We start from the raw sequence: 24,191 nt of genomic DNA on the forward strand, positions 1-24,191 counted from the left end.
TACACACGTGGCCAGATGGGGACAAAAAGCCACTGCTGGTAGCCTTCTGCAGGAGGTCAGCCAGCGCTGGGGAGGCGTTTACCGGGTGTCAGCAACGTTAACAAAAACAAGGGCTCACTTTTTATATGTGAAACAACCCTGCTCCCTCTGCCTTCTGCTGCTTTGTTAGCGTTTAGGTGCAAAGGACAATAAACAAAGATCCCTAGATATTCCTGCGCTCCTATCAAGATTTCCCCTTCTGCATAAACATTTCTGTGCCCAAACGTGTGACTGGACCTCCAGGTGCAGCCTGGGGCTCTTCTCTCTAACATCGGGGTAAACCCACCAGCCGCCTGTCCCTCTGTCCCTCAGCACACCCCGAGCAGGCACCGCAGGCAGGACGCCGGTCCCCGCTCTCCCTACGGAGGTGACAATTTGCAGGTACAAGCCCAGGGCACACCCTGCAAGGGGTCGGTCGAAAACATCCATGGGAGCTCCTCGAGCAGCTGGCTGGCAGGTTCCTGGGGGGCAGAAAAGCCCCTTTCCATGCCAGCCAGGGGAACGGGCCAACCCCGAGCGTGCCGGTGCCCAGCTCAGGCCCTGTGCAACTGCTGGGAGTTGCTGCCCGTCCTCTCCTTTTCCCCTGTCATTACGAAATGCCTCCGCAGCAGCCTCCAGCCTCCCCCTGCACCCGCTGCGGGGGCTGCTCGAAACGCGGGGCTGGCTTAATCCCTCGCAGTCCCGCGACGCGCTTCACCTCGAGCGGCTCCGTAACAGTTTTACTTCTCTGCTGCTAGAGGCAGGGGGGGAGCACAGCGTTTCTTGGGAGCAGGGAATGTGCCAATGAAGCTGGAGGAGAGGCTGGGTTTTGAAACGAGGGACTAATGAGTTGGTAGCGATGCTTTTAACTCGGTTAGAGGAGGGCTGGTGCCAGTGGGCAAGAGCGTGCCGAGCTCCCATAAAGCTCAGGTTGGGCCCCGAGGATTGAGAGTGTGAGAAACCAAACGTTCTGTTTAAACAACTACAAAAATCGGTAGTAAACTTAAAGGGATTTCTTACTACTTCACACCATAAGGTAAAAATTGACTATTGCCTACATCGTGTAATTCTTTACAGTCTATCTTTTCCAGAAGGGAATCTGTAAGAAAAGAAATAACACCTGGACCTATGAGTACAGCACGCTCGCAGCAACCATTGAGACAAACCAAAGATGAGGGAGAAAATAAAATTCGTTCTCTTCCATTCCCCTTGCTGTATTTGTCTGAAAAAAAAGCATCGGTCAAAGAAATCGAACTGGAAGAGCAGGAAAAACAACTTGGACCGAACATACAGAATCCTGCTGCCATTCAACAGCCGAATTTGGAAAAGTCTCCGCTGAGAGAACTTGAGCAGGGACCAGGAGGGACACCGCCACCTCCAGCGGGCGGTTGGGGCACTCGGCAGCGAGCCGCAGCCCCGGGCCACGGACCCGCGCACGTGTGGCCAAGCCCAGTCTGCACAACGGAAATCGTGGTGGGAGGTATCTGCAGGAGCTTCGCAAGCAGAGCTGCTGCCACCAGACTGGGGATGAGATGAGGTACGTGGCAGCAGGTGCCGGACACCCGCAGGTGCCGCAGCTGCACCTGAACACCACCAGGGCTCATTCAGGTGGACCGGCGCTCGTGCGATGGAAGAAAAATCTCTGCCTGATCCAGATACCATTAAACATTAAATCCAAGTTACGTGTCTAGTTTCAGACCCCATTAGGAGGCTACAATGGAAATTAAGGAGGCCTGGGAATTTGTTTGAAGATAAATGCTAACTGTAAACTGTTCCCTAACGACTCCGACTGCTCAGATCCTGCAGCCTGATGCTTGTTCAATATAATTAAGATTTATGTTGCATTAATGTCAATTGGGCAATCGCTGGGCCTTTTCTCCTACCCATCCCAGCCCCGCTGTATCAGTACTGGGAGTTCTTTATTTACATTTTTATGAAAGACAGCTTGGAGAGGAGAACGAACACAGAGCATGGAGCGGTCTGTTTTTAAACAACGTGTCACGTTCAAGCTAAACAGCCTGAGCGCGGAGCACAACGCGCGATTCCTGACAACGCCACGAGCCTTCCAGCGAGATGACAGATTTAATAACACAAAGACAAAGGAAGAGCACGAAATACATTGCTATTTGGAGCCGTTACGAGGAAGAGGTGATAGGTGCATCTAAGGAATAGCTGCAGAAACAAGGTTAAAAGTTCACAGCAAATGGACGGGGTTGGCTCAGCTGCTCTGCTGGGTAGTGGCCACGCATGTCATCTACTGCGGGCAAGCAAATGAAAAATTAAAGTCAACATTGGTTCTGTAGCTCGCAGAATATTGTCAAGAGCCCAAATAACACAGTTCTCCACAGGGCAGTAAATTATCCCTGTTTGAACTAATTTGCCCGTTGCAAATTGAGTAACTGCAAACTGGGTCGCCCTATAAATTCAGTAATCCATCAGTACCAGGGCAAGCAGGTCTGTTGCACCACGCGTACCAAACACTATTTTGCCCCTCAAAATTAAATTAAATCTGACATTCTCAAACTTGGGAAGCTGCATTGCTGGGCCCTGTTACTTCAACTGCACGAGTTTATGAACGTTATGACCACCTGCCTTGCTGATGGGCATAAGGTAAATTGGTGTTTACCAAAATTAAGGTGGGTGTTAAATGCCAGCAAAAAAAGATCAAGTTTTACACCATTTTGGAGGGCCCGCCCACTCATGCAATTGGCATTTCTTCTAATTTTCATTTTTGTGAGCTTGAAGTGGTTTACATTGTTTCCCATTCTTCCCTTTTGGCATTTTTCAAATTGTCTTCAATCTTCCCTTTTTGGTTTTTCTCCTCTGGTTAAAAATGAGTCAACCAGAAGAATAGCTTGAACAAATTGGTTGGTTCGGCCACTCTCAGAAAAGCCTTTTTTTTTTTTTTTTTTTTTCCATATGGCTTTACTTAGAAGGAAGGAGACCTTTGCAGCGTACCGCAGGGCCTGGTGTTGAACACTAGGAAGCTGCAGCCCCGCTCTAGCTGGCTGTTCCTGCACAAAGGCCAATTTACTTTCTTGTTCCCTGGGGAAAAGGTTTATGGTTCATGGACAGAAGTCAGATTCTGCGATGCTTGCTCAGCTGATACTCATCAGGTATTCAGGCCAGACTGCAGACTCTGAGACCACAGATTGAAGATTAAACAGTTTTGGGTCACAACGTTTTGCATGAACCTTCTTGGCTCCGGATTCCAACGGACCCAAAGATTCAAAGCAAATACCAGACGCAGATTGGAAACATGCAGCACCTACAGTCTACAGAGGTTTTCCAAATTAAAAAAAATAAAAAAAAAATCAAGATTCATTTCAAATTTGGTCCAAGAGCCCTAAAAACTCTGAAGTCCCGGGCTACGGTTTATGTTAGTAGAAAAGCCACCCAGAAAGCAAGCTCTGGTTGTTAGTGGAGGAAAGCTCCTTGCAGCTCCATATGTGATCCAGTTGCTTTCAAGATACAGAACAAGCAAGGAATTATTTCCCTTCATATGCCCCCACGCAGCCTGCCTGAGCAAGGATGCACACAAGCATCCTCCTCACCACATGCTGGGGAGCTGTGCTCAGTCTCCTGGGGAAGAAGGCTGCTCCAGGACCCAAGCTGGAACAACCGGGCAGCATTCGAGGTGGTGTGGTTTGGCTAGAGCACCTGGGCACCAAAGGTTTACGCCACAAACTCTCCTTTAACTACAGCTGAGCTACAACGAGGGGCTCCCAGTGAGATGAGATGGGGTGCAGAGCTGGGGGAAACAGCCTTAAACCATCCCTACACGAGGTGACAGAGCGAGTCCGTGTCCCAAACGTAACCTTCACCACCAGCAACAAAACCCACAGGAGAGATACATTAGCCTGGGATGGCACAACTCAAGACCAGAGGCAAATTTGGGGCGTTTCAGTGTTTTTCCTAGCTGTAGCCAACAAAGGCTCCTCTTCCCTTGGGTGGATGCTTGTTACAAAGGGAAAAATAATATTCAAGATCATTCAAAGAGTGAAATGATATATAGGCACATGTTGAAACAAACCAAAGCGCCGATCACGCTACATTTAAGGCAAGTGAGGTTGTGCTGCTCGCCCAGTACTCTGGATTCCCCCCTACACACACCCCCTTAAATCATTTTTTCCCTTTTTCCCCACACCCAGAGACAGTTTCTTCAAACAGTCAAGTGCGTACAGCTCTTTTGTTTAGTCACCAGGGCACGAAGATAAACTGAATTTGAAATATAAATTAAGAAGTGACTGGAATAAAGCCACAACTGCACTCACATCAAACACGGGCTATTTGCCTTTTGTTATGGCTGCTCTTGCTCAGGCCACTTTCAGATAATGCGCTGGCACAGGGCAGGAGCAGATGTACGGAGTGCTCCCCGCCTTCTTTTTAAACCAAGAGGATGCACATTTTGGCAGCTGTGCGGGCTGCCATATGCAAGGTGGGAAGGTTTACATAGCAGATTTCAGCTTTATACATCTGCGCTGAGGCAGCTGCTTCAGTGCAAATCCTGGGCAGAGACGGTAGCTTTGAAAGCCCTTCAGAAGGCAGGCGCCTACACATAGGCACACAGGCTTTTGCATTTCTTTATGAGAACAGTGACCACCTCTGTTCATCATACCTATATGCTTCTGCACGCTCAAAATACCTAGTAAAGTTTAAAAAATCCTAAGCAAATCATTGCCTGGAACAAACGAGCAGATACCCCCAAGGACAGCTCTTTCAGAAGGCACGTGCAAGTAGGCTCTTCTCTGCTGAAGTACTTGCTAACACAAAGCCACCTCCTGGAAGAGGCAAGAAGTCCCCAGGGACCGAGATGCCCAGCTCTTCAGCAGGTGGGGTGGAGCACTGCTCTGCGCCAGTCAGTAAACTTCCCCTACAAGATACCAGCATGCCTGCAAACCCAAAAAACTCATGCAATGCGCTGGGAGCACCTCTACAGCCCAAGAAACGGTTGTGCATTTTGCTTGCAGCAATGCGTTCGTTTTCTCTTTTCCCCAAAAAACTGTAAGACACTTCTATAAGGTAAGCAAGATAATGAAGCACTTATTGCTTCCTTTGGTTTTCAGTTACGAGCTCACATTTAAACAAGTTTGACATGTTGGATTACAAAATCTCTAGTGCAACATTCAGATCTGACACAAAGTACTTGGGTTTTGATGAATTGCATTTTTGGAGCGCGGAAGTACTCAAAACTAATGCTTATTATCTACAATCAGAATTAGCTGTTCCAGACCCAGGATCCCACAGCAAAATGTAAAATAGTCTCTGTCATTTTGCATATTACTCAATACGCACAAACTGCAGAAGAGAAACTGGCAAGACAGGACTTGGAGAGCAGCTGAATAACCCCGCTCCTCGTAGACCTAGAAAAGATCCCAGTAACTGCACAGGAGTAAATACACGATGGACTTCAAGCAAAGAAGCTTATATTTTGCATTTAAATGTTATTTTTATGGGAGCACATCTGAGGATGCGGTCTCTGGTTGGCGCCCATTGGGGCAGGATTCCCCACCCTTCGTTTCTCAGCTTCCCCAAACCAAGAGCTCAATCTGCCACGTGCAAACCATAAAGCAAGAGATGGATAGGGCCAAGCGGGTCCTAGGAGCATGTTTACAACGATCACAGTAGTATCACCAACAGATTTAGCTTCCATGTTACCAATAAACTTTAACATAAAAATCAAAGTTTTCCTGTTTCAAAGCTCATCCCATGCTGCATTATTACAAGTCTCAATTTCAGCGTCTTTAAAAGAGCTCTTAAATTCTTCCTCCTGGGATCTTCAAAAGCAGCAGTTCTCTTCTGTTGCAAACCCTCTCTCCTCCCCCCCAGCAAGTTTTCAGCATGCAGAAAGCACTTCCTCCTCCTCTGCCTCGTTTTCTACACGCTTCCTCACAAGCATCATCGTAACGAAGAGGGCCAAGAATAGCCCATCAAAGACTTCCACGGCCAGCTCAGGGAGCTGTTTCTATTTTCATTATTTGCGTTAACCCCAGGCCAAGGCTCCACGTTGTTGCATGCTTCAAATAACAAAGCAAAAGCGCATCTCAGTGAAACAAGCCACATCAAAACCGCACAGCCAAATTCCTTCCACGCAGAACACACGTGAGGAGGAAGGTCCGTGGCTAGGAATAGTTTCTTCTATGTGGTGGTGCAAGCAAGACCCCACCAGCACACGCATGTTCCAGCAGATGTTTCAGATAAGGGGAAGCTGAAGAATACACCGCTGGGGATTTAAGTTTTGCTCTGACCTGACTGCAGCCACCATTTGGAGCTTCTATTTTTAAGCTGAACTTGGCCAGGATCAAACGCTGATGACTGATTTTGAAAACCTAATGGTATTACATCAGTTTGGCTCCCAAAAAAGTCTGCAGTCTCCAGCAAGCCGGCCAGGTGATGAGCAACAAGCTGGTGTTGTTGAAGCCCTTGTGAAATTTAAGTAAAGATTGTACTACACAGAAAATAAATTAATCATGTTTTATCACACTGACAGCAGGGTTACACAAATAAATCTCGTTAAGCTATGGCCATGAACAATGTTGGCTGTTTCAAAATAATTGTTCTCAATGTAAAGCATTCAGCGTAACTACCACAGTGACTTCATAAGAAGGCATCTGTCCTGCAAAGTGCTACAAGATGGACACAGATGATCCTTCTCCCAACGTGCCTGAGCACCAACACGGGATGGGTGTGGATTCACATTGCCCTTTTTTAATCCCACAAGTCCCTCTAAGAAAGCAGACCATCTGCAAGCAGCCAGTTACTGACGGCAGGGAAAAGAGGAAAATGAAGTCCTCTCCTGCACACAGATAGAGCGACTCTTCCCTTGGCATGGCTGTTTGAGGGGCTCCTGGAACAGGGATGAGGCGCAGGGCTTTGGGACCGGTCTCACCCAGCACCTGGCACCATCTCAGAACTTGGGGCACGAACACACGCAGGTATAAACGAAGGCGCTGCAGGTACACCCACTACTTGCATCCCCGTGGAAAAACTCCAAGGTTTGTGGCACGTCGTTTGCCACCAGCAAACCCCTGAAGCCAGGGAACCACGGCGGAGAGCTGCAGGAGGGGACGGCGTGGCGAACTGCGCTGCAGCACAGAGCAGTGCACGAGACGATCGCTGACCGCGTGCGGTTCGATTCACCGCTTGTGCCAGGCACGGCGCACGAGACGGGTGATCTTTTGGGCAGCGTCATTTAAAGGAAACATGATTCAGCCATCAGGAACTCCGCTCTACCAGTAAATGTGTCACTGAACAGCTCTGGGAGAGGTACCCTGAGCAATGCTGTTAAAATGCCGCTCGGCACACAGGGCAGAGCTATTATTAACGCCATTGTGACCTTGGGGAGCTAGAGATGTGCCTGAGGAGAGGGGCAGCAGGCACGAAATGATGCTGCTCGCTGCCAGGAAAACGCCCTCTAACCAGCAGCTGGTGGGACAGAAAGGAGCCAGACGCAGCACAGGCAAAAGCCCCACGTGAATCAGGTGGCTGATTTAATGCATCGGAGGCAGACCAGGTGAGTTTGGGGATTTTTTCCCCTTTTCTCTGCACGTAAATTTTTATACTGTGCACATCACACCACCCAAACTCTTAAAATTGCAGTTAGTTTTTGACAGAAAAATGCTCAATAAACAATACAAGCTTCTAAATACAACACATACAGTGCTTCAAATTTCCTCATTTTTAGCTTCTATTAAAATAAACATAATCCAGACAAGCACGTAAGTCCTCTGGTTTGCCCTGCGATGAACAAGGCTGGAGTTGCTCGGAGGTTTTACCCATACCAGCCAAGGCCACTGCCATCATGGGAAAGGCCATGGCATTTCTTGGCCACAGGGTTTTTCCCCCCTTCTGCAGATACATTCACAATAAATCTTACAAGAACTTAAGCTCTAACGGTACGCTCCCAGCACAACTCAGCGAGTATGAAGTAATTTCTCTTTAGGTTCTATGGAAATTAAAACCTTTTGTGAGCAGGCAAGTACGTAACGGTGTATCTGACAGACACAGCCCGTGTCTAACAAGCATGGAGGGAAATATTCTGCCTTTTGCATTGCTGGGAGAGTTTTCTCCTCGGTAATTTAACCTTTTTTTCTTCCCCCCTAAAGCATGCGAACCATTGGTTTAAGTTTAAACACCACCGAGCCACGGTTTTTATTTTAAGCATTCCCTCCATCTTCCCAATGACATCCAAGTGGGGTTGCATGGAGGAGGAATTAGACAACTGGAAAGCAACCACTCCGCATGCACCAGTCCCTCGTTACCTCCTGGATTTAGGAGCTTCCGAAGTTCACAGGTACCCTTCATTAAGTCACTTGGGTATATTAATACCTGCCTTGACCCAAATTAAGCTCTTCCCTGAGGACAAGAGGCTCAGTGCTCCACCAGTGCTCAGCTCTGGAGGGGTCTGCAGGGCAGGTTTCAGGGCTGGCTCCTGGTAGGAGGTTTCCATGTGGGAGGGGGTCCCAGGGAAAGCTTGGAGAGCAGCCGATGAAGGGCACTGCTGAAGTACCAGCAGAAAGAATGAGAACCGAGGAGAAAAGAACAAAATATATTAAATGCCAAATGCATTAATGGCCAAGAGTCTCCAAATATATTAAAATAAAACCATCCCACTGGACTAGCCTGGCACGGAGACATTTTCCTACTTGAGACATAACTCAGAGGCGAGAAGAGTCTCAACCCTGTAGAGGCTTCCTACATCAGGGGTGAAATTATGATGGAAAAAACGTCAAATAAAGAGATTTCACTCCTGGAGCAGCAGAAACAATGTACTTTGTTCTCACAAATTGGGACCAGGTAGGTTGGCACGAGGTCTTTGGCAAAGAAACAATTTAGCCTCAAATTTGAGACCAGAGCAATAGCATTAGATCACTTACTCTGACTTAAGTTGTGAGCAGCTGTTTGGCTTTTATTTCACACAAAAGCTTATACTGTAAAAGGAATTCCTGGCTCCCATTCAAATGCTATATTTGCTCGTAAGCAATGTTTCTCATTTTAGTCCTGATAATGCAATGAAATCAGTGATGAAAAATTTTTACAGAGAGATGTAAAGGGTGAAAAAATATTTCTTTTTAAAGGCTTCAAATTTGTTGCATTGAAATGCAATACCCAGACCTCGAGTTTTCACCACGCTGAAGATGTGATCAAGTGTCTCCTCGTTCTGACTGTGGAATTGAAGGTACCGTTGTCTTTTCTGTGATGACCCTGGGCAGACACCAGACTTGCTGTGTGTAAACAGCTTGCTTTCCCACCCATCTGAGAGCCTTCCAGCAAAGGAATATAGGAAACTTTATGGAAAATAGTTTCCATTATAGAGACAACCAACACGTGCTACGGCCATATTCACTTCTTGAGAAGAATACGGCGTTTCCTGTAGCAAGTGTGAATGATCCAAACAATATCAGCTCTTTTACTGCCGTGTTCCTGACCCGTACTGCACCACTTCCAGCGGAAACACGCCGAGGCAGTTGCAGTTCAGACCGCTAGCCGAGGTCTCAATGGCACACTTAAGAACTCTGCTAAATAAGAGCAATTTATGACTAAATTAAGAGCAACACTTGTATCTGCCACTGCCTCCACCTACAGGATTAAACTTCCAGCTTTAATACTAATCCACGTCAAGCCTGAATGCAGCTAATGAGCAGGAGCACACTGCAAAGGCATTGATAAGGAAGACAAAGAGCAGCAGCACTTCCAGGCAGGATGCTGGCACCAATTGCACGTGCCTCTGGGCATCCCCATAATAAAGAAATATTTTAATGCACACAGCCGAGGTTAATTACAGCTGCCATGAGAAGACAAAACTCTAGGATACGTAGCCACAGAGACACACAGCCTCTTGCTCATGGCCAGCCCCAGTGAAGGAGCTGCAGAGACCACAGTTGGGGCGCAGGAGAGCTTGCTGCAGGCTGGGAACGCGGATGCTGAGCAGAGGCAGCAATGAGAGCGAGCACAAAACAGCTGTAGGAAGACCAGAAGAAAAGAATAGGTATATTGGCACGCGTAAAAACATAGTTGAGACACCAGAAAGCGTGCTGACATTTCTTTGGCACACACCATGCCTTGGAGGTGGTTGGCACAAGGTGGGGAACAGGCACAATTAATGAGATGGCACAAGCCAATGCTCACAAAAGTTGCTAAGACAAACTTTGTTATAGCCCATTTCTGCCATGTTTTGGGCCTGCTCTAGCCCAGGATTCAGTGGCAATGATTGTTTTTATTTCAATGCAAAGAGGGAATGATATATTGCTCACGCATCTGGGGAACGTTTCAGTAACAACTTCATTGTAGACTGAAGTCTTCTCCTGGGCCAGCGCGTTGCATCGAACTGCTTCCAAACGCACGGCTCAGCAAACGCCTTTCCAAAATGCAACATATTTTGTGGCGCTCTGCAAGTGCACGTTAAATTTACAAATTACCAAAATTACCACCACGATTTGTTTAACCGTGTTCATTTGCTTACTTGATGCATCTTATTTGATGAATAGTTTGTTTTATTTGGCTGCTTTAGGATCACTAGTCTTGCAAACAGCTCCGAAAGTCATAATGAAGTGACTGACTTTGCTCAGCTGCCTCTTCCAGATGCTAAATTCATTCCCAAACAGCCAAACGCATCCTTTCAAGGGTACTCAGACTATTTTCAGCTCCAAAATTTCAGTTGTCTGTAAAGCAGTAGGTTTATAAATCTTTTGACATGACAGCTAAATGCATTCTCTTTCCCCATTTTAAAGTGGAAAAAAAAAAAAAGGCAGGATTGATAGGACAGAAAGGCAGCGGGGGAGATGTTAGGGGAGATGTACATGTTTTTCCTTAATAGCAAAGAGCATCTCAGAGATCAAACAGGAAATTTAAATTATTTCTGACAATACCAAAGGTGCAACCTTTTAGCTCCAGACACTTCAGTGTGGATCATCTGCAGATTTCAGAGATCAGCTAAACAACTGCTGGATCGCCAGCCTGATTTACCAAACAACATCCAGGAAAGAGGTTCAAAGTTTTACAGAGATGAGGTATTGTTGTTCTTTAAACACTGAGATAAGATGAAAAGAAAGAGGCAATTATTGAGAGCAAAGCTATCCAATATGTTACTAAGTTTGGACTCCACCATCGGTTTCCACTTGTATTTTAAAGCGGCCAAGTTTGAGAAAATGGTGCGAGACATGGCGGAAACAGGAAACAAGGCCAGAGAAAGAAGGCAGGGAAAGGCTCAGAGCATCCAGGCTCTTGGGCTGGTGTTGGGGATGAGCGGTGGGATCGCATGGGCTGGAGCTGCTGGCGCAGGAGCACGGGCGAGATGGTGGTGAGGGACAAGAGATCTGCACAACATGATCAACACATGAAACTTCACTCCCCAAATACATCAGTTTGAGGCTCGATTAGCTCTTTCTATGAGCCATTATTTTCCCAGTCATATTCTACCATAGTTTTTTTTTTTTAAACTCTCCAAATCCAATTCATTCTCAAAAGATCTTGAAAAAGGCCAGTCCCTCCCCAAAGCGGGGCAGCGGGGTTGGCCTTCATCTCCCAGTCATTTTTATACCATGCCTATCACCACATCTTGCCAAGTTTTTAACTAAAATCAGACCTGGGTTTAAGACAACACAATAAGCTGAATCCTGCTTTCAATTTTGTTTTCTAGGTTCCAGGATACGCTTTTAAACTATTGATATACTGGATCTAATTTCACCTGAGGATCTAAAAGTACTTAAAGCAGAAACCCTGAGAGTCCTTCACGAATATAGATATACTGCTGCATTCTGAAATGGAGATAAATGAAGCCTTTAGAAGGCCAGTTAACCACATATAAAAGTGTAATGGCTGGAAATTAGCACTGCACACGGGGAAAAAAAAATCTAGATTCCGGTTTCCCGCTTCTGCTCTCCAAACCATGACCCGCGAGGCCACAGCGAAGGGCTGTAGGCTGGTCTGGCTTTCATTAGCTCAACTCACAACATCTTCAGGTCCATACATCTGCACCCCGTAGACGTCCTGCACGCTGATAGCAGCCTACGGGATCGTAACATTTTCAAACTACTGCTTCATCCCTTATCCCCCCCCCAGATGAAAATTTTCTAGCACATCTGACTCATTCCTCCGAGAACCGGGTTGGTGTCATTTCATTATTAGTCATTATTCACGACCAGCCCTCCGGCATTTACTGCCTCCACAGCCGCATAGCTCACAGCCACGTAGTGTTGCAGGACAGAAGGGATTCAAGGAATCTTGGAGGGATTCAAGGAATACTTTACAATGATGCCCAGCCCAAAAGAGAAATCCAAACCCGAACATTTCCACTTGCAGGTCTTGGAAAACATTTAAAGGTGCCAAGGTGCCAAGAGCAGAGCACCTGCCGATGCAGCAAGGACCCCAGAAGTCACCGGTTACCTTTGCAGATCACGGCCACAAGCTCAGGAATGGTTGCACAGACCTGCCCGAACTGTAACGAGGGAGCTCACTGCAACCACAGCCAAAAATCTGGTGAAAACCAGGCTTTTGGGTGAGAGGGAGGCGTTTCCCTACCCACAGGCAGATAGGTGGGATAACCCACGTTACTTGGGTGAAAGAAAAATGAGGAATGCCATCTGGTTTCTGCAAAACTTGGCTGTCAAACCTCTCTCTAGCCGATGTTTCTGTTTCTTATCTTTTTGCTTGCGTCGGAGCTCAAACAAGATCCATCTGAGCGAAGCAGCCAGCTGCACAGCTCTGACAGGCCCCGCGCTCCTCCGTGTCCGAGGCACAGAGACCCCGAGCGGCACCTGCACCATGGCCAGGACAATGTGGGCACCATCCAGGGCACAAGGCTCCCCCAACATCGCTCCACAGCCCTTCAAAGTGACAGCATATTATTTTTCACCTCCACGAGAAGGACCATCGGCTACAATGCTGTCTCTACCCCTTTTCACAGCTCTAAAATCCTCCTGCTGCTGACAAAGGCTATTTTCCACCTTCATTTTCTTCTGGCGCTGTTGAATTGTGTGTTTACATTTGCCGTAATACCACAAAGCAGAGTAAATCTTGCAAACGCTCTGCCTAAATCCATATAATAAATCAGATCCTCCAAAAAGCCTGTGTCGGATGTACAAAAAAAAATCACAAGTCTAAAAACCAAAATTATCACAAGCTCCTCAGCCACGCAGGAAAGCTGCTATTGCTCTGATTGACGGGGGGACATGAACAGACCGAGGCAGGGCAGTTGACTGACAACCCGGTTTCCTTTTGTGTCTGATTTTGCTTGGTAAACCATTTGAAACATGTCAAACAAACACTGCACTTCAACAGTTCCCTGTGAAACTCTTGCCAACTCTGCTCCCACTGGAGAAGGCAATTACCTTATTTATAGGGATTGGAGAACAAACGCTGTATTTCTTCTCCATAATCATTTATTAATTGTTCTCATATTGAAAAGTGGCTTTGATAAAATAAATAAAATCCAGCCCGCAATCATATTGCTGCAAGAAAAAGGAGTTTTGCAAAAGTAGGGCATCCCAGGGCCAGCCCTGTGCATGAGCCGGCTCACGGTGTCTGCGCCCGCCTGTGCAGGGAATGGGAGTGAATGGGGAACTGCAGAAAACATTTAAGAAGAGAAACTGAGCAATGGAAATATGTCCCAGCTTACACATAGCCAGCATGGTTCAGCTCCGAGGATTTATTGTGCTGTTACTGTTATAGCAACCGGCAGACTATGGCATGTTTTGCATACGCAGCCACTGCATGTTTTACACACACACAAGACTCCCGCTCCAAAGCCGCTGCTCCTTCATCTACACAAACAACAACAAAAATGAGTTTCAATAGGAAACGGATGGAAGGAAGGAAAGGATAAACAAGAACGAGGGAATGACCATCCGTTTCCCATGGCCACTTAACTCTGGCAGCAGTGACTCACGCAGGTTTTGTGGTGCCATTTCACAGCCACAGAGGAGAGCTCACTTCGACCTTGTAGACAGTGCTTCTCTTTCCACTTCTCAAATCCTGAAAATCCCTTTTTAAATTTCAGAGGTATGAGTTTTGCCTGAAAAAGCCCAGTTTTCTGCAGGTGTTTTGTTTTCCCTTTAATTATAGCAGGAAATTGCAGGAAACTAAAGTAAACTGGACACTTGACAATCACTAGAAAATATTTACTCTAATATAACTATCACTGCCCAAAGCAAACAAACAGTTGCCAGAAACACAACTGAAGTTGACAGAATGAGAAATAAACACAAGAATAACGGATGGGTTCAGCGCAAGACCTTCGTGTGCGTCCCCAGAACCGTCCGTCCTCCTCTGGCACCGCCGAGCTGGCTGCCCCAGGCCCCTGTCCCGCTCCACCTCACTGCTCCTGCCCACGGGGCTTCACCAGGACGTGGTCTGGGACATGTCAGCGTCTTCGTTTAAGCAACCGAAACCTTGAAATCCAGAGAACTTGTTCGTTTCCCTCTGTTAGAGCAGTGTTGGAGCCCAGGAGCAAGGGAAGCCCATGGGGACAGGAGGAGGTTTGCTGCCCAGACAGCACAATGGAAGTTAGAAGCACTCCTAACTCCACACAACTCTCAGTTTCGAGCAACTGCAAAATCAGCGCCACTTCGCCGTTTCTGTGCAGTGGAACCGAGGGCACAGGTGGATTTGCTCCTTTCACGAAAGCCACAATACCACTGACAGGGCTCACACGGCCACCGCTCAGCCAACGTGTGCGAAACCAGAGGGATATGGTCAAACCTGGCAAACAAACCCAAATCTGCCTCCCCGGCTATTTAAGCAGACCCACTCCGACAACCAGAGGAGTGGCTGGGAAACGCCCCAGCCTTGACGCTGTGCTACCCCATCAGCAGCACCTCCTGCCCAGCCACCGCATGGGCAATTCGTGCCCACTGAGTGCAGCGTAGACCAGCACCGACTCTGTTCTCAGCCCTTCCTGACAGTGAACGAAATCCAAATGTTTAGCTACATATCCTCTACCAGGGCACACAGCAAGAGGGCCACGAGCACCGAGCCACGGCTCCGGACCCACCGCGCATCCCAGCCCAGAGCCTCCTGGCGCAGGCAGCCCAGCGAGCTGCAGAAACCCAAGCACGAGGCCGAGGTCAGTTCTGTTTTGCTTGTGGTAGCTTCGGATCAAACTGTTTAATTTTATCTTTTGGTCTGATGATGTCTTTGCTCTAGAAGACATTCAGAAATGGCCACATTTCTGCAATTTGTAAAAAGGAATTTCCACCTAGGTGGAAAGCGGAGCCCTCTCAGCAAGTCACTCAGGCCCTATCGTGACACGCATGGAGCAAGAGCCTGCAGAAGAAATTAATTCAGCACATAGGGAACAAAGAACTGCCAAGAGAAATATTAACTTTTCTCAAATGCAAGCCTGTTTGACATTGTTTTTGCCATACTTATTTGCATACAATGCACATATTGCACAAAACCAGGCGAACTAATGACAACAGGAATAATTCTTCAGAGAAACAACAGTAGGGCAAAAAGTCAAATTATCACCATGGGACTTCAGGTATTTTCCCCCCCCCCGCCCCGGAGCAAACCAAGCAGAACCAGACAAGCCCAGGGCGCTTTCACGTTCCCTCCTCACCCCAGGCAGAAACCCGCCTCGAACACAGAGCAGCTTTGCCATCTCTTCCCACCCCACAGGCTCAATACTCCTGGAAATACTACAGCCAGCGTGGAAATGCCTAGGATGAGGCATTCCTGGTGCGTTGTCATTGTCACCTTCATCGATGGCAGCCCCCTACTCAGCGCCGCCCTGCGCTAATCCCCGGTTCAGCCGTGCTCCACCTCTGCCTCTGCAATTACCCCAGGCCTGACCCACGGAGCAGCGAGATCTAATCCAACCCCTGAAACGCTTCCAAGCCAGATGCAAGCTGCCAAGAACGAGTCTGCATTCCTCAATTTCTATCACCCTTGGCTATATGTTTTGTTGGCTGAATTATCTTAATAGAAACATGGTAAGTACTCGAGTGTGAGTGCATGCACATCCCCGCCGCCAGGGAGAAACTTGCTTTGCCCAAACCCTGGGGAGCCCGTACGCTTGGGGTGCGTTGGAGACGTGCACATTAACCCCACCAAACCAGTCCTTTCAACCTGACTGAAAACACAGACCACCCACAACAGTTTTCCTGCATAAAAAAGACCTATTTTTCTCAAACTGGTCCAGCCCTTCCTTGCAGGTCACTAAAAAGTTCTATTTATTTCTAGAAGAAGGGAGGAAAGGGGTTTTCAAGCTCAGTTGGGCCGTGGACTCACTGAGCATCCTAAGTTCATGCCCAGAAGATCCTTGGTAGTCTGAGGCTGAACAAGTCCCTGTTTGACCAAACACAACTGCTCCTGTGTCCCTCCTTTCGTCTCCTCAGACAAAGATGCTGAAGGAAGAGAGCCTGACTGTCTTCAGAGGGACGCACAGAAATGCTCCATGCCTAACAAGGTTGGTTTCCAACAAACTCACATAAAATAAACATCTGCAGAACTCCTGAGCATTAGACTTCCACAGCACCCTAAAGAGCTGTCCACAGCAGAATAGACAAATATTTTTTCGTTTTGTGTCTACTAACATGTTTCATCCAAGAGACGTACAGTGGTGCCTCATGTTGTTGGGGTAGATAGGGAGAGAGATGAGACCACGTCTCATGAAAAAAAGTAGGGACGTCCCCACACTCCAAACTGAGTGTTTAGATCTAAAAGTTTTTGAAAGGTAGAGAAAACTGGTCTATTAAATTCTACAAGAAAAAAGGCTGGTGATCTTCGTGTAGATTTAGAGCAACTGGGGAGTGCTCTGGCCATCTATTCAGACTCTTTCCAAATACTAGATGTCAGACTTCACTCCCTCTAGGATACAATAACACATCCCTTCCCGCAACATCTAAATCCCCCAAATCAAGACCCCAAATCCACCAGCTTCAGGAGGCACGGGGCTGTGCACCACGGGGTGCTCAGCATGATGGGAATTTCCACCCGCCCCGACAAGGGGTTAATGCCAAACGGACTGGCAGCATCGCCTCTCGCCGTTAAAATGAAATGGGCTCCTTCCTTTCTTGTGCCACACACAAAACCCCCCACTAAGTTTCAAATTGTTTTTCAATCTAGTTATTAAATGAAGTGTCTTTTTTTTTTTTTAATCTTAGAAAAGAAGATTTGTTTATTTGTTTATGATTTCTTTTAGAGCCAATGTAAGAGGTCAAATAATTTCCAGATGACATCCAGACTGTTTTGTATTTGAATTTCTGTAGTTTTTTTCTTTGAAATAGATTGAAAGGAACACAGTTTTACAGGAAAATACAAAAACCCTAAATCCCCGATAGAAATAACATTAGTTTCAGCTTCCACTTGCACAGGCATTACCGACACAGCAAGATTCATGCTGCAAGATATGGACTTGTGTTGCTCAGCTCAGGGAGCACCTAAGTGTGGGATACGATACTGTTTTTATCTTCGTTTTCCAACTTGTCAGAATATTTGGTGCTTCTCCCAGTGCCAGGCTGGAAATCAGATGGTAACAGGAATTGTATACATCATTTCCAAACAAGTTTCCAGTTTAAGAATTGAGGACAAGAGGCTGGATACCCAACCGTGAACCAAATATAAACCAGAAATGGCACAATTGCTAGTCGTTGACCTCCAGGTCTGTCAGCTGAAGCAACACATACATTTTAACCAAAGTTAGATTTCCTGGCATTAATCACAGGCTTAATTAACCCATGCAAGTGCCCAGGAGAGGCACCATTTTGCGTCTCAGAGCCAGTCAAGTTTCAGCCCCTGACGTGTTACCCCCAAAACCTGGCCACACGGAGCACAGGAGATGCTCTCCCCAGCAGGGCTCCGCGTCGAGGAAGCTCCCAGCTCGGCTGCCGACCGCCCTGTAGGGTTGCAGCATGTATTTAATGCGACCAGGCTGAAGCTAAGGGCCAAATGCTGGAGGCCTGGAAATAAAATAATAATAAAAAAACACCGCCTAGTCCATTTCTGTGTCTGAAAAGACTACAAAGGCTTTTCCTCGCTCAGAACTGCTGGTTTCCCAGCATTCACAAATTTTGGCCTGAACTAAGCTACTTCAAAGGCATTAGATATGGCTCAGAGAAAAAACAAAATTGGGAAGAAAAATTGCTGGCACTTCAGCAAAACACTGGTCACTTAGTGGGATCTCCTTGGGATCTCTGAATTAGTTTCAGATTGCTTCAAGTTTATCTTGTTGCATCTTTTTGATGCAGAGAGATTCACAGCGGCCAGTGAGATGCACGACAGTTTTGTCTCCGCAACCCCTGAAAATTCAAGGAAATAAATGCAACTGCTTCTTCCTAGTCATGCAAACAGTAAGCCCAATTGCTTGCATTCTCAAGCTTTCATCCGTGAGCGAAGGGCAGGAATGAAACCAACACTAGCCCTAATAGTGTCTCGTGTTCAGCGCGAGCGCCATCCCACACCCAGGTATGTGGCTCAGCTGCGGCCGAGCAGCACCTCCCAGCCCCACTGCCACCGGGCTGCACACAAGCTGGGTGTCGTCTTCACTGTGCAAATGGCCCTGTACAATTTGTTTTTTCACCTGTGAAGAGCTCCCCAGTTGCAACTCCAGAGTACAATCAACACCTGAGAAGGAAATTCCTTCTTTTTGTAAAGCATTCATATGAACACACAAATAAAAATGCAGAATTTAGTGAACAGTTCCTTTGCAATTTCTCTTTACCCCACTGAAGTTTCAGCCCAATTGCACCCCTGCTTGTATCCTCAACCAAGGAGCTAGGCTGGTACCCTGCAAGGTCCTCATGGTGGCTGAGCTCCCAGCCACTGGTACAAGACCAAAAAAGAGTCTTCAGATCACCCCCGTGCTACATTTGCTGTCTATTTGTGAGCCGTGCAGTCTCCAAGACTCTCTCTTCTGGGTTGTCCAAAGGATGCAGCCAAACCCTTCCCCGGGGCTTTGGGTGCTTCGGGTGCACCCAGCTGGGCGGGAGGGAAGATGGTGCCCTGGGGAGGTGGCCCAGCAGGGAGGGGAATATTGCTGGGAGCTGTTGCAAACACAATTTAAGGATGCAGTTCTTACCCAAAGTTTGCCAAACTCCTCCACAATTACACGCAGCAGGTGCAAAAGCTGATAGAGTCAAATCTCTGCACAGATTAATTTCCTGCTCGGTGGCAGAGACGGTGCTGACTGGCCAGGTTTAGTAAAACAAAGAGCACGTCAGCTAGATCGTAAATTGGTTTAAAGGCTAGAAAAATTATCTGTTAGCTGGCGAAGTTTAATTCACAACAAGCTGCCTGGTACGGACACGAATTAATCATGCTCAGAAATGGATAGAGTGCTCAGAGCTTTGTGGCACATCTGTACACACGCAGCCATAAGGAAAAATTGAGAATTTCATCAAACTGGATGAATTGCCTGGAGCACAAGGCATCGTTCTTGAGCATTTCCCTGCTGAACATTTCAAACAGGTAAATGTTTTTTTCATTGCTGTTATGATGAAAGCCATTGCCTTCAGTTTGCAGTTCCTAAGGAGAAAACTGATGGTGTGGGAATCAAGGAGCCACTGCACAGCAGCTCAAATGAGACACTTAGGAGCCCAAACCTGAATTGTGGAGCCCTCCTCGACTTACATTTCACGCTCGTTAAACCAGCAATAACCAGCCAATTCCCCGTTTGTCTTCAGTGCCGTTTCAGCTCCTCTCACACCTCGTGACAAGCAGCTCTTCCAGTGCTATCCAGCCACAAGCCAGGATCCTTGCCTTAGAGTTACCTCGGATAATTCAAGCCCATATTACTATATTAGTCATTGTATTATGGCAGGTTTAATTGCCCTCTGAACATCCTGTAGATGCAAACATTAAATTGTTGTTTAAACACTGCTTTTATAGAACTTACTTTATCAGCCATTTGTATTTTGCTACAGTAAAAACATTAATTTTACGAAATGTTTTACTTAAAAGGAATTTGTAAATAACAGTCTCAATTTTCAACAAAGGTTAAAGTCAGCATTTAATATTGAATTCTGGGATTTTCCAGGGAGCTTCTCATTGGAAGAGCTCAAAGAGCATGTATACAAGATGGTTATTCAGGCTTTACAGATAGAGAACAGCTCCACAGAGATGTTTGAGACGTTTACCCCACTAACAACAGTTATGGACAGGGCTAAGGTCAAGTTTCCTGGTTTCCAGTTCAAGAGGCAGAGACCTCCTGGCTACCAGCCAGAGCACCCGTACCGCTGCACTTGCCCGTTTACATCCTCCACCACTGACTAATTTTAAAAACCATTTACATCTTTCCCACCCATTACATTTTAGACACAACACACTGAAAGCAAGCAAATCCCTCTCTTGGGGTTTAATTTCTGTAGCTAACCTTCATTTCTTACACTCTAATCTTACTGCTGAAAACTAAGGGCAACACCTCAAGGCAAACATGCAGTCTTCTTATGTTTAATTCTTGTCTGCATGAAATAATCCCATACCATTCAGCTGCTTTACCAAAATCACGATGTCACTTCTGATATTCAGAGCTTCTATGAAAGACCAGCACTAGGCTCTGCGTTGCACTTCTACCGTAGAAAAATAATTGTAAAAATAGTTTTCCCTTTTTTCTTGGCGTCTGGGGCACAAAACATTTTTATACAGACACCCTTCTCAAGTGACTTCACAAGGGGGATGCAAAAGATCCCATCAAATGCAAACAACACTCCAGGTACCCCAGAGAGATGCAAGGCACAAGCGACCACGGTCCAGCTTTCCGCCGAGGGAGACCCAGCCAGGTCCTCATGCTTGGCCATGCCTCATGCCAGTCGGAACAGGTCCTCTCTCCCACTCCGCCACAGGTCTTCCTGAAAACCCACGGTACTTTACTGAAACGCCACCTTTTGGGTGCAAAGAACAGCCCTGGAAAAAACAATCTTTGGAGACAAAACTGAGCTTTCAGAGTCCTATCTTATACTACCCATTAAGAAGGAAATTAATCCTTTCCAACCGAAAGTCGGAGCAGCACCTGGGCTGTTCAGTGCATTTTCATACGATGACCACATTGAATTGATTTCTAACATTACGGCCCCAAATGCTCGAGCAGCAACACGCTTCCACATTTTTTCACCCTAGTAACAAAGACGGACAGTGACAAACCTCCACTCTGCATGAGGTGCACATTAAAAAAAGAATTTATCTGGAGTTAATCGAAACTTGTCTTCATACCAATGCGCAATGATGCCTTGAGAACAGGAGTCTTTACTATGAACATTTTTCTTTTTTACCTTCAGTTGATTATGGTCTCTTTGCTGTTTAAACCCGAGCTTCAAGCCACATGTGTCTCCACATCAGCTTATCTGCTGCTTTCAACCTCTACCAGCCCCTGCTTTTACTCAAACAGGAAAGAATACAGAATGTTCTAGTTAAAGTCTATTTTTGAAAATAATAAAGCTACGCAAGCCCATTTCCATTTTCTGGTGTCTCCAACAGACAGACTATCCAAGTTCATTAGGACGACAGTTTCTTGGCAATCAGGCCATCCCTTCATTGTGACTATAGGAACTTATTCCATTAATCCTTTGGCTTGCTTACAGAACCCTGTGCTCAGCACCAAACAAAGCGACCTGCCTTATCGTCAGGCCCACACCTTGTGCGTTTCATTTTCGCATGTGTTGCTGGGGATGGTGGGGTGAGGAAAGAAATCAAGCAAGTGAAGATCTAAAAGTCAGCCTAAACAGGCCTTCAGTCCCACTTTCCTGCTGTGCTTCCCCAGCAATCAAGTTGAAGTTTTTTTTTCCCTTCCTTTTTGGTTCTTGGGAGCAAATAACACGCTATTAAATTTGCGACTTTCTTTAATCATCAGTCTTGGAAGACATTCCAAGAAACGATCTACAATTAAACAACAAGGAAATTTTTCCAGAACCACCTCAGACATTCAGCCACTCCGTGTACTTGGATAACTGCAAATTTTGGCAGTTTTGGTGCTGTTCTGCAGCTAGGGCTTCACCTTGGTTTTGCTCTGTGCCTTTCCTGTGCTGAGCCCACCAGCGCCAACTTCTTGGCAGCTTCTTCTGTTGAGCTGAGGACAACAGTGTCCACTTAGCTGGAGCTTGAAGGCATGAAAGTAGTGCAAATGACAACTGCTTAACATTAAATAGTAATAAAAATGCTCATATGAACACGAATATAAGATATTAACGTGTACATGTGCTCACCATACAACCCGGCCTTGCGAAAGGGAGCGCTCCCCTGCCAGCACCGAGCCGGCCAGGAGCGAGCACTCCTTTGGAGCTTTCCAGCCAGCAGGATTTGTCAGCAGGGCCCTTCTGCTGGTTTTGAGCTTTTATACTTTGGTTAGGTTCTAAGTTAGCACGTCAGACCAAACATTCTTATTCCCTCCATCCTTCAAAAGCGCAGCCCCATCCTCACCAGCAGCATGCCTATTTCCCCCCAGCAAAACTCACCGGCTCATCCCTCCCTGCTTGCTTTGCTGGAGTCACCTCTTTTTTTCTTTTAAATGCAAACTCTTTTTGTACAAAGAGTGCAAAATTCAAACATGTTTAACACCTGTTTTCTTTCAGCACCCTTCAAGAACACAAGGACAGACCTGGAGAGCACAGGTCTTGGGTCCAGGCTCAGCATTCAGACACTGTTTTGCTCTGGCCCCCAGCTCAGCCCCATTGCTCCTTACCTCTTAAATAAGGATTAAACTGGTTATGCACGTCACCTTTGGGAACACGTTTAAGCAGAGCACCCAACTTCAGCACGGGATCAACATAACTTCTCTTCCTAATCTCCAGGTAATCAGTCCCCCTTATCCAATCTTCCCCAAAAAGACAACCTAGAAACGTGCGAGTTTCTCTTATACATGTAGGAATTCATCCCTTCAGAAGAAAGGACAAAAAATGGATGAAACTGAAAAGTGATTGTGTGTTCACATAACATCACCCATTCCATCTGAACAGGGAACGTTGCACGCAAAAACCTGGTCTTAATGTCAGCCATCAGCCACCGCTCCGACACACCAAGCCAGGAATGAACTAACACAACACAGAAGGACAGCAATAAAACAAGGTCCCGCCACACGTTTGCTCAACAGAACCCATGCCAGGAGCAAATTCAAAGTAAACCCCTCCTTGCACGACACGGGCAGGGCCCAACCAACGTCCCGATGACTCAAAGCTCCCCAACTGACCCAGGCTGGGAGCAGGGAGGCTGGGAAGCCCTGGTGGGGACACGGTGCCAGGCACGCATTGTGCGGGACGGGCACACCAAGGGGGCAGCATCAGGGCCTGACACGTGAAGATAAGGGAAAATGAGGGATTTTGTGCAGAGCCACATCGTCAGTACAGAGCAGAGAGACTCATTGCTCTTTTCATCAATGGCCGTGAATTCATCTCTACTTTATAATCTCATGATAATCATCATATAATCTAGCGGATCTCTATAAAAAACTATTTTTTGACATTTTATAGTATGTATTACCTGCTGCTCCTTGCCAGAGCACATGGCAGCACAGAAACAGGCAGAAACCTCTTTGGATTTCTTGGGAAAAAGTCTTTATGCTCACGAGCAACCTCTCGTGTTAAGCAAAATATACGGACAAGTTGGTCTTTGCAAAGGCTCTCTCCTGTGAGAGACGTGCCTCGTCCTCTCCCGCACCACTAGCCATGGGCACAGGCAACGCAGCCTTTCCAGGCGAGGTCCGAGCACACCAGTTTTAGTCCCGTGGCCATGAGACAACAGAAAGGGGATTCAATTTTCTTCCCTCGAGCTGGGAGGGAAACATCCCTTTCAAAATGTTATTGAAATAATAAAACATTTCAATAAGCATACAGCTGCGGAGCAGCAGTGCTAGCAGTACGCACCGCGTTAAAGACCCTGGTAGAATTTTATGAGTCTGCTAAAAAGCAGAACCCAAACCCCTCTGCAGTTCCAAAACACGCAGACACGCACACCAAGCCCCCCAAGCAACCGCTCCAGGAACAGCTGGCTTAAAAAAAAAAAAAAAAAATCATCCTGGTGGAAAGCCTCCAGTCAAGGGGACCAGCACAAAGACCCCTTTGCGCTCACGTGCCATGAAGGAACAGCAAGGGGTGAGCAGGCAGGGATGTCCGCGGTCACCTTCAATGTGAGAAAAAGGCACAAGGCCACAAAACCTCTCAGCTCCAGGAGCACAGGAATGGCAAATTTATTTATTGATTTTTAGATAGGTGCATCCCAAGAGCAGCAGCCACAGCTCTGAGCCTCAGTTC

The 24,191-nt window shown here is 46.8% G+C and overlaps 1 protein-coding gene across 1 annotated transcript in view; it reads right to left on the bottom strand.

Moving 5' to 3' along the window:
- COL23A1 (collagen type XXIII alpha 1 chain) overlaps nt 1-24,191 on the bottom strand; it is a 175,946-nt gene that overhangs the window by 51,819 nt on the left and 99,936 nt on the right. The window lies entirely within an intron of this gene.

This window comes from Cygnus atratus, chromosome 14 (assembly GCF_013377495.2).
Source record: "Cygnus atratus isolate AKBS03 ecotype Queensland, Australia chromosome 14, CAtr_DNAZoo_HiC_assembly, whole genome shotgun sequence".
In the NCBI taxonomy this organism is placed as follows: domain Eukaryota; kingdom Metazoa; phylum Chordata; class Aves; order Anseriformes; family Anatidae; genus Cygnus; species Cygnus atratus.